Raw genomic sequence first — 9,967 nt, forward strand, 5'->3', positions numbered from 1 at the left:
CTTTATAAGTGATTAAACTATTTCATCATCACACAGGCCTACTAATATTCTACTCAGTACACTAATTCAACTAATTAACCGGAATAGCGAAATAACTCGCTATAACTGAACCTGGCTCAATAATCGCAAGAATTGCGAAGTCGACGAGAGTTTCGTGACTTGCACAATTTATTGAGCACCTAAATGAGCCTCGCACTAGCACATTAATTTATTCAACGATCGAACTATTCTGAATAATTTATCAGCTTACCGTTTCCACAGCTGACACGAATCCACGAGATCGGTAGCGATTTTCCGATTCAGGCAATTTGTCGAGCGCTTGGGGAATATCACGCTGCTAGCTTCGTCTTCACCCGATTTTTGGGATTTCTTGCTGACGCGCGGAACGACGACGACTTTCAGCTGAAGTCGGGAGCAAGCTGGTGAGGTGGGGTTTGAGCAGAGGAGGACGTGTTTGACGACTCGACGGCAAACAACGCGACGATGAACTGGGCAGGATCCGAGCTAATAGGTATCGTATGAGATAGCGACCAGCATGACGGACGAACTAAGTCGCGACAAGGTCGACCGATGAGAGAAATTAAGGAACACGACAGTCAGTCGGCGAACTGAAGATTGGGAGCGACAGCCGATGAAGAGCTTATCTCCATAGAGCCGCGCGAGGGAAGCTGAAGATTAATCCGACAGTAGTAGGAAGGAGAGAGATCCACGCGGCGAGGAGACTCGACGTCGCAGAGAAAAACAAGTAGCAGGGACTGGGCGCGGCATGCTGGAGAAATACCGCGCGCACGGAGCAGAGAATCGCTCGGCGAGGACCAAGCGCGTAGGGGTGAATTTGGGCTGGAATAGCCGGTGCAGAGGATGCACGCCTGGGCACCGACAAACTGGAGCTAGAATCCAGGGCACGTCGACATGGGGGTGGTGGTCGGACCCAACTGTGCCAAGGCGAGCAGGGACGACGTCAAACTTCAAGAACCAGGGGACGCGGTCACCCAACCTGAGCAGATAGAGGCACCAGGCACATGGGCTGGGCAGAGGGTGGGCGGGAGCTCGAGACGAGCTCGGCAGGGACCTGAGCATTCGGCGCTGAGGAGCTCGGCTGAAGAACGGCGGCCATGGGAGACCAGGGAAGGAGGGTCTCGGCTGGGGAGGGAGATCCGAGCTGGGGTGCGGCGGAGCAGGCAGCCATGGGAGGGAGTCGACGAGCTTGGGGAGATGGGGAGGAGAGAGGCCCGCGCGCAGCCATGGAGTTGAGCAGAGCCGAGACCGGCGCCGTGGGAGATGAAGCCGAGAAGGCGCGCCGGCGTTCAGGGCTGGTGCGAGGGCGGCCGGCGCAGAAAAGCACCAGGGAGAGGAACGCCACGATGGAGAGGAGGGAGATGAAGGAGATGGGCGCGCGCAGGGAGCATGCGCGCGGCCATGGAAGGGAGCTTGAAGGATTCGCGTGCGTCCGAGTGGGGAGAACAGAGCAGAGCGCCGGCAGAGAGATTTGTAGGAGCTCAAGGGCGGTGGCGGGATAAGGATAGGACGCCGGCGGCGAGGAGATTTTTCCCCCCACCAGCACGCGGATGAGAACGAGCGCAGAAGAAAAATCTTATAGCAGGGAATGGGATAACGATAGGCAGAGGAGAGAAGAATCCTACGGCGCGGAAAAAAAAAATCAACGCTACGGCGATTAGAAAGATATTTTTTTCAAGCTGAGCGACGTGGCCGTGAGGAGGATGACGATGACCAAATTTTTTTCGTGTTGTACGGGATTTTTTTTTATTCCACAGAGAAGAGAGGATAAGGAACAGAGTTAGGACGGTGGATACTGGATAAATAAGAACGGCAACGACGATAAGATAGATACTTTGCCTCAAACATTTAGTTGTCGAGGATCAAATTAATTCGTCCAAGATAAAAATCATTCGAACGTGTCGAGCTTCCGAGTTTGTATTGTGCGAATGATAAATTTTAAATAATCACCGGACGCACAGATTTTCGAAACAACTATGTTCCGAACATCACGAAAATTCAGGAAAAGCTCGAACGAATAAAAATGATGTCGCACTCACGACACATGGAACAGATGCAATATAAAAATCGCGATAGGTGGAAAGGATTAAAATTTTGGCATTCGTTTTATCCACTGATTACGTGCTTACATCCGTACTCGTTGTCGAGCGGACGGTAAACACCTGGGGTGTTACAGCCCTCCCCCCTAAAAGAATCTCGTCCCGAGATTCGGAGCGAACGACTTTCAAGAGTGGAGAAACAGGTAATCCCATGTCCATATCAGCGATAATCGTAAGGCAGTCCTAAGCGAAGACGAGTGTCTCAGAATGTGGTTTCTCTAGTGGACATAACATGTATCGCCTTAGGCTAATTTAGAAATGTCCACCGCAAGAAATGATGTCTGCCAGAGGAACACATAAGGTTCCATGTGTGCAGTTTGCTTTCTCTGATGACACTGTACTATCTGAGTCTGTTGGGCGAGCGGTAGATATACGACTTTACCCAAACAGAATCAGATGCAACCTCTTGGGTAAAACACACAGAAAGAGGTATACCAACAAGTGGTTACAGGAAATTCATAGCACAGGGGACGGGTGTGAATGTCCAGTAACATCACAATTAACTCGTGTTAGCTAGAGAATCCAAGTCCCTGAAATGTGATATAGATTTGAGAAAATCACCAGCGGAGAGATATGTAGATGCGGACTTTGCAACCAGTCCATTTTATCCAGCACGAGTCACGGCTTGACTTGATCACACATGCTGGAAAAAGCACACGTGAGACAATCGAGGCATGACTAGAGTGATGATTAGGTGGTTACTAGCCGACTTAATCTCGATTCTTGAAAGTACTTCCTTAAGAAGGGTTGTACAAAAGTGAGTTTAGACAACTCGATAAAACAATCTCTAAACTCAACCTTTGTTCAAAATGTAGTTACAAGTTAGTAAAACCAACTTGTTGAACTACTTTTGACATTGAGCAAGTCCTCTCAGTACCATCGACAGTCCAATGGTCGAGAGTTCACTCTGGTTAACAAGAGATCATGTATTTGAATAGAAGTCCATTTGGTCAGGTTGTTCATCCATTTCTTCAGGCGAGATGAACTGACTTGGTTCAGGAATACATGGATTAATTAAGGGAGCGAACGAACAAACTCTTGCATCTTAGCAGCAGGGAAAGTCAATCTCTATTTTGAGAGCTAATCAGTTGTCTCTCGACGCTAAAAAGCTCCAAGGCTCCACCTTTACAACAAAAGATGCAAAGGGAACTTGTATGAGTAGCCACTACCAAGATCAAAATAAAAGAAACCATATATGAAAGTGGTATGCCCTTTTGATCTAACGGAGATGATAGATGTTGCTTGATCACTTGATAAACAACATAGAAATTGTTTCAAGGGAAATGTTTACGGAAGATCACACATCAGTGTAGTTCCATAACGGATCATGACTAGAGACATCGATACCAGCATGCGCCAAGCAGCATAACCTTGCGTGTACATTCACAAGGGGCTCTCAGTTTCGCTGCGACACCATAAGTCCTTAATCATGACACCATCACCGAACTGGCACCAATAATGAATCTCACGTAGCAAAAACAGATTGTGCTAAGATAACATATTGATATAGTCTCATAATGGATTATGACTACTAACTGTGATACCAGCGCGTGCCAAGTAGCGCATCCATGTGTCGATCGTCCACAGGAGGCCCTCGGTTTCGTCGCGGCACCATCGGTTTTAGTCACAACACCATTACCAGACGTAACCAATAAGAAATCTCGCGCCACACAAATGGATTGAGCAAGGGTGACAATATACAAGAGATACTCCACCTGTAAGAATGGTTACAAGTAGAGAGCCAAATAGATTATGGCCCAAGGAAATGAGCAAGACATGGCCATAACATAAACTTGATGAAAGGAGTACGATGGGAGACTGTTAATTCAGCCCCAAGCATATCTCTATGCCCATCGCAGAGAGTACAAGGGTCAAGGATTAGTATCTGATTAGATACAGAGGGGAAACAATCATAAGATTAAGTTGGTATGCCTTCGATAGGTATGGGGGAAATCAAAGGCATCAAATTCAAGAAAATGGTCAGACATACTTTTCCTAGGTTGGGTTGATAATTCAACATGGCGATCCTTAAAAACAGGCGGACTAGTTAAGGTACATCAGCTTGCACCAATAAACAAGGGAATGGTTTTAGAAGGAAACATGACTCGAGATTCTTGTTTAAGCCTAGGCACAATTTATGTCCAACAAAGAAATTATCTACGCATTTATTTGTATGGGCTTTGTCATGGGGTGATAATGGACCATTCAAATTTGGGGCATGGTTCACTAAATAAGAACATGGCCTAATTTTTGGTTTAAACAAACAGGTCACAACCTTCTATCGGCACATCCAGTACAAGGGAAAACACATATGACACCTAAATAGATTATCTTAAGAACGGAGGACAGTTATTTTATCGAAGTCCATAATACCGCATTACACTACATTATCTACAATCAATGGTTGCTGGAATAAAGATGAGAGAAGCATTTTGGGTGTATAGGTGACAAACATGATGCAACAATCAGGATGCATGCTCGTCCTATTCGTCCTCACTGATTTTGCCAACACACTGTGGCAATAACGTTCTATGTCAGTGGCATACGTTCTCTCACGGTATTTTTCTAGTCGTCAGCTACACATACGTTTTCGAGGTTAGTGTACCTGCAGAAAATTCCATCACAGCCCAATTTCCCAATGATGCAGTTCACACATGACAGTTTATCACAGTTTATACTCCATATATTTCTATATGGAGGCTAGCTCATCATTAAGCGCCGAGCCATGCATAGGCGCCGTTGCCACACTTTAACCATAGGGCAACCCATTATGGTAACTTACCTTCTTACCTGAGCGTAGGTGCGTCGTTACAAGTACATTACACTTCTCAGTATTCCCATGTTCGTATACCCATACACATCCATGGGGTACTGAATTCCCAGAAAAATAATACTCCACATCGCAGCCTTCATATATACATATGTGGAACATGTATATAATCAAGCGCTTTTTACACTCTTCCCTAGACCGACGGTTGTTCGGTCATGCTCTCACATCTCACCTTACCTGAGACTGAATGGCCTCAAAAATAACAATACACATGTATGCAATACCCCCGGTTGTGGGTTAGTGGTTTTTAAATAAGCCACCTAATAGAACTTAACTTAGGGCTTAATAGAGGATGTCGCTAGCATTATAGTTTTTCAAAGCTGTTTTTTAAAACCAAACAATGTGTTTAGTTGAAAATAGGTTTTTCGAAACCAAAACTTTTGTTTTGAAAATACGTATGTGACCATATATACTTAATCCTGCTCCGATACCAGCTGTGGGAGAACCTCCCAAGTTATTGGGCCCACATGCACGTGTCCTTGTCTCAAAGACCTCAGACAGATATGCATGTGCATTAAATAACTTAACAGGATCCGTCCGATTGCCCCCAAGGACATCGGATAAACCACTTACAACCAGAACCGCGGGATTACGTAACACAAATCACACACACAACATTTTTGCAGCGGAAATCTTATTACCAAATTTTACCGGTTACAAAAATTTTACATTATTTTATCGGAGTGATTACAAAAGTATAAGTTTGAAATATATGCTAGCTCAAGTGACCATCCTCATTAAGAAGTATAGAAGAAGTACTTAGACTTATAAGAAGGCCGAGCCCACCGGCACTTAACACCATCATCAGCAGCACAAAACTATACCCTGAAAAACAACAAGGAATAAAACCCTGAGTATGGAATTACTCAGCAAGACTTACCCGACTAAAGAAAAGACTCTCAAGGATATGCTGGATTTGGGAATCAAGGAGAGGCTTTAGCAAGAATCAACTTAGATACTTTTGCAGAAATAGCTTATTAAAGTGAGTCCTTACTTTCAATATTTTAACGCCAGATTAAATATTAATAGACTCTGTTTGCATATGGTCTACTTTCACCATCTCATCAATACAACATCATTTTTATTCATAATGTTCACATCCTGACTTAGGTTGCAGGTCAGTGGCCAAGTCTTCATAACCGCGAAGGTACGGCGATCCGAATCGATTATACTCAGCTGAGGATCTCCAATCACACGACATATGTAGCACTTAACCCTTGCATATGTCAACTCGCCACCGGGGTTCTTAAGACCAGATCAGGTTCACGCAAACCGAGAGCACAAATACACCACCGTCCAGCCTCTTGCCACGGAGGGTACACGCTACTCTCGCCACCGCTCCACGCCCATTTCGTGTTATCTTATTCTGGCCTTAGTCTACCCGAGGCAAAGCTTACCCATGACGAGGCATGTGACCAGTTAAAGGGTCCTCGGTCAGCAGGCCAACATACGCATCCAATCCTTAATCAACCTGGGTAGAACATCACCTATTCCTAGCCCAAGTCCCGATTTAAGTATTTCCACCCTTAGGATTGTTTGTGTTCCTTAGGATGAAAAGAGCATCACAGGGAACTTTGCAGTAAGATCCCACCATGCTCCCAATGAAAATATAATCTTGCAGGTAGAAGCCATCTTTCCTCAGGATAACCCCTGAGCTAGGCAGTATTGCAAAAGACAACATCTATCCACAAGATCTAAGCAGGGCTAAGCATTTTTGTAAATCATATTTTTGATACTTCACTAGAAGTATCTATAAAGGTATGGATATCAAGGAAGGCAATGCATCAAAGGGTTTCTAAGCAACTCCTACAAACCTAATGCACATTTCACTAGACTTAAAGTGTGCAAAAATTATTTAAAAACACAAGGAAGGGGTTGCATGCACCGGGGCTTGCCTGGGTAACACTAGGTTAGTGTTGTTAGGCGACGACCACTTGACGAGTATCCCTCGATCGAGCACTTGCTTGATTTAACCATCTTCAGGTTGGTCCATCAGCTTCATCCTGCGGATTAGCCCTCGCTTGTGGTCGACTTGACTCAAGTTCTCCGCATCTCGTGGTTAATCAACGTACCTAAATGATTTGCATAATGCACATGAATGCACATAAACAGAAATATCATAAACCTAAATAAGGCTACACGACGGTGAATTAAACACCTAGCAGCGAGGCGTTGAACAATTTCATAAGAAGACGCTAATTATCGACGTACGACTAAGCGCAATAATCACGCTTCTCTAAATTAAACGAACCTAACGCAAACATCATGAAACAACAAACTATACACATTTAACACAATTAGCCTAAACACAACTTATCAGCTAATTAATTAAATTCTAAACTTATCCCTCGTTTTATAAATTATACTACATCGCTCACAAAGAACTATTTTAATTTTATTTTACTCCTCACATATTTTATATGTCAACAATTAATCAAACATTTCTTATCGTAAATATATACACATCTTTATAAGTGATTAAACTATTTCATCATCACACAGTCCTACTAATATTCTACTCGGTACACTAATTCAACTAATTGACCGGAATAGCGAAATAACTCGCTATAACTGAACCTGGCTCAATAATCGCAAGAATTGCGAAGTCGACGAGAGTTTCGTGACTTGCACAATTTATTGAGCACCTAAATGAGCCTCGCACTAGCACATTAATTTATTCAACGATCGAACTATTCAGAATAATTTATCAGCTTACCGTTTCCACAGCTGACACGAATCCACGAGATCGGTAGCGATTTTCTGATTCAGGCAATTTGTCGAGCGCTTGGAGAATATCGCACAGCTAACTTCATCTTCACCCGATTTTTGGGATTTCTTGCTGACGCGCGGAACGACGACGACTTTCAGCTGAAGTCGGGAGCAAGCTGGTGAGGTGGGGTTTGAGCAGAGGAGGACGTGTTTGACAACTCGACGGCAAACAACGCGACGACGAGCTGGGCAGGATCCGAGCTAATAGGTACCGTATGAGATAGTGACCAACATGATGGACGAACTAAGTCGCGACGAGGTCGACCGATGAGAGAAATTAAGGAACACGACAGTCAGTCGGCGAACTGAAGATTGGGAGCGACAGCCGATGAAGAGCTTATCTCCATAGAGCCGAGCGAGGGAAGCTGAAGATTAATCCGACAGTAGTAGGAAAGAGAGAGATCCGCGCGGCGAGGAGACTCCACGTCGCAGAGAAAAACAAGTAGCAGGGACTGGGCGCGGCATGCTGGAGAAATACCACGCGCACGGAGCAGAGAATCGCTCGGCGAGGACCAAGTGTAGGGGTGAATTTGGGCTGGAATAGCCGGTGCAGAGGATGCACGCCTGGGCACCGACGAACTGGAGCTAGAATCCAGGGCACGTCGACATGGGGGTGGTGGTCGGACCCAACTGTGCCAAGGCGAGCAGGGACGACGTCAAACTTCAAGAACCAGGGGACGCGGTCACCCAACCTGAGCAGATAGAGGCACCAGGCACATGGGCTGGGCAGAGGGTGGGCGGGAGCTCGAGACGAGCTCGGCAGGGACCTGAGCATTCGGCGCTGAGGAGCTCGGCTGAAGAACGGCGGCCATGGGAGACCAGGGAAGGAGGGTCTCGGCTGGGGAGGGAGATCCGAGCTGGGGTGCGGCGGAGCAGGCAGCCATGGGAGGGAGCCGACGAGCTTGGGGAGATGGGGAGGAGAGAGGCCCGCGCGCAGCCATGGAGTTGAGCAGAGCCGAGACCGGCGCCGTGGGAGATGAAGCCGAGAAGGCGCGCCGGCGTTGAGGGCTGGTGCGAGGGCGGCCGGCGCAGAAAAGCACCAGGGAGAGGAACGCCACGATGGAGAGGAGGGAGATGAAGGAGATGGGCGCGCGCAGGGAGCATGCGCGCGGCCATGGAAGGGAGCTTGAAGGATTCGCGTGCGTCCGAGTGGGGAGAACAGAGCAGAGCGCCGGCAGAGAGATTTGTAGGAGCTCAAGGGCGGTGGCGGGATAAGGATAGGACGCCGGCGGCGAGGAGATTTTCCCCCCACCAGCACGCGGATGAGAACGAGCGCAGAAGAAAAATCTTACAGCAGGGAATGGGATAACGATAGGCAGAGGAGAGAAGAATCCTACGGCGCGGAAAAAAAATCAACACTACGGCGATTAGAAAGATATTTTTTTCAAGCTGAGCGACGTGGCCGTGAGGAGGATGACGATGACCAAATTTTTTTCGTGTTGTACGGGATTTTTTTTTATTCCACAGAGAAGAGAGGATAAGGAACAGAGTTAGGGACGGTGGATACTGGATAAATAAGAACGGCGACGACGATAGGATAGATACTTTGCCTCAAACATTTAGTTGTCGAGGATCAAATTAATTCGTCTAAGATAAAAATCATCCGAACGGGTCGAGCTTCCGAGTTTGTATTGTGCGAACGATAAATTTTAAATAATCACCGGACGCACAGATTTTCGAAACAACTATGTTCCGAACATCACGAAAATTCAGGAAAAGCCCGAACGAATAAAAATGATGTCGCACTCACGACACATGGAACAGATGCAATATAAAAATCGCGATAGGTGGAAAGGATTAAAATTTTGGCATTCGTTTTATCCACTGATTACGTGCTTACATCCGTACTCGTTGTCGAGCGGACGGTAAACACCTGGGGTGTTACACACTAGTCGTTCTGTTTCACCCACCATCTTTGGAGATCATCGGAGATTTCCCTGTGTTTGGCCATTTCCGCCGCCGTGAAGGATCCATCCATGGCCAGCCCTCCTCGGGTCAGTACTCACCCAATTGCCTCTTGTTTTAGCTTGCCTTTAGCCTTGTATTTCTCACAGTGTCAGCCAATTGAACTTTACTAAAGCCCACACTCTGGAACACCCATTCATCCCCTAGAACGCCGCCGCGGTCACCCTCTCTGTTGACCCACTCTCCTATTCCCGTTTAGTCCAAATTCAAGCGTGTACACAACTTCTGGTGAGCCCGTGAAGCTTCCCCGAGCTTCAATTTTAGCATCCATGTTGTTGGTTGTTCA

The 9,967-nt window shown here is 46.4% G+C and overlaps 2 pseudogenes; both read right to left on the minus strand.

The window, feature by feature from the left end:
* Positions 1-246: 246 nt before the first annotated feature.
* Positions 247-1,117, minus strand: LOC118473112 (uncharacterized; annotated as a pseudogene).
* Positions 1,118-7,659: 6,542 nt separating this feature from the next.
* LOC118473114 (uncharacterized) lies at positions 7,660-8,528 on the minus strand (annotated as a pseudogene).
* Between the last annotated feature and the right edge of the window lie 1,439 nt (positions 8,529-9,967).

Source organism: Zea mays, chromosome 1 (genome assembly GCF_902167145.1).
Source record: "Zea mays cultivar B73 chromosome 1, Zm-B73-REFERENCE-NAM-5.0, whole genome shotgun sequence".
NCBI lineage: Eukaryota > Viridiplantae > Streptophyta > Magnoliopsida > Poales > Poaceae > Zea > Zea mays.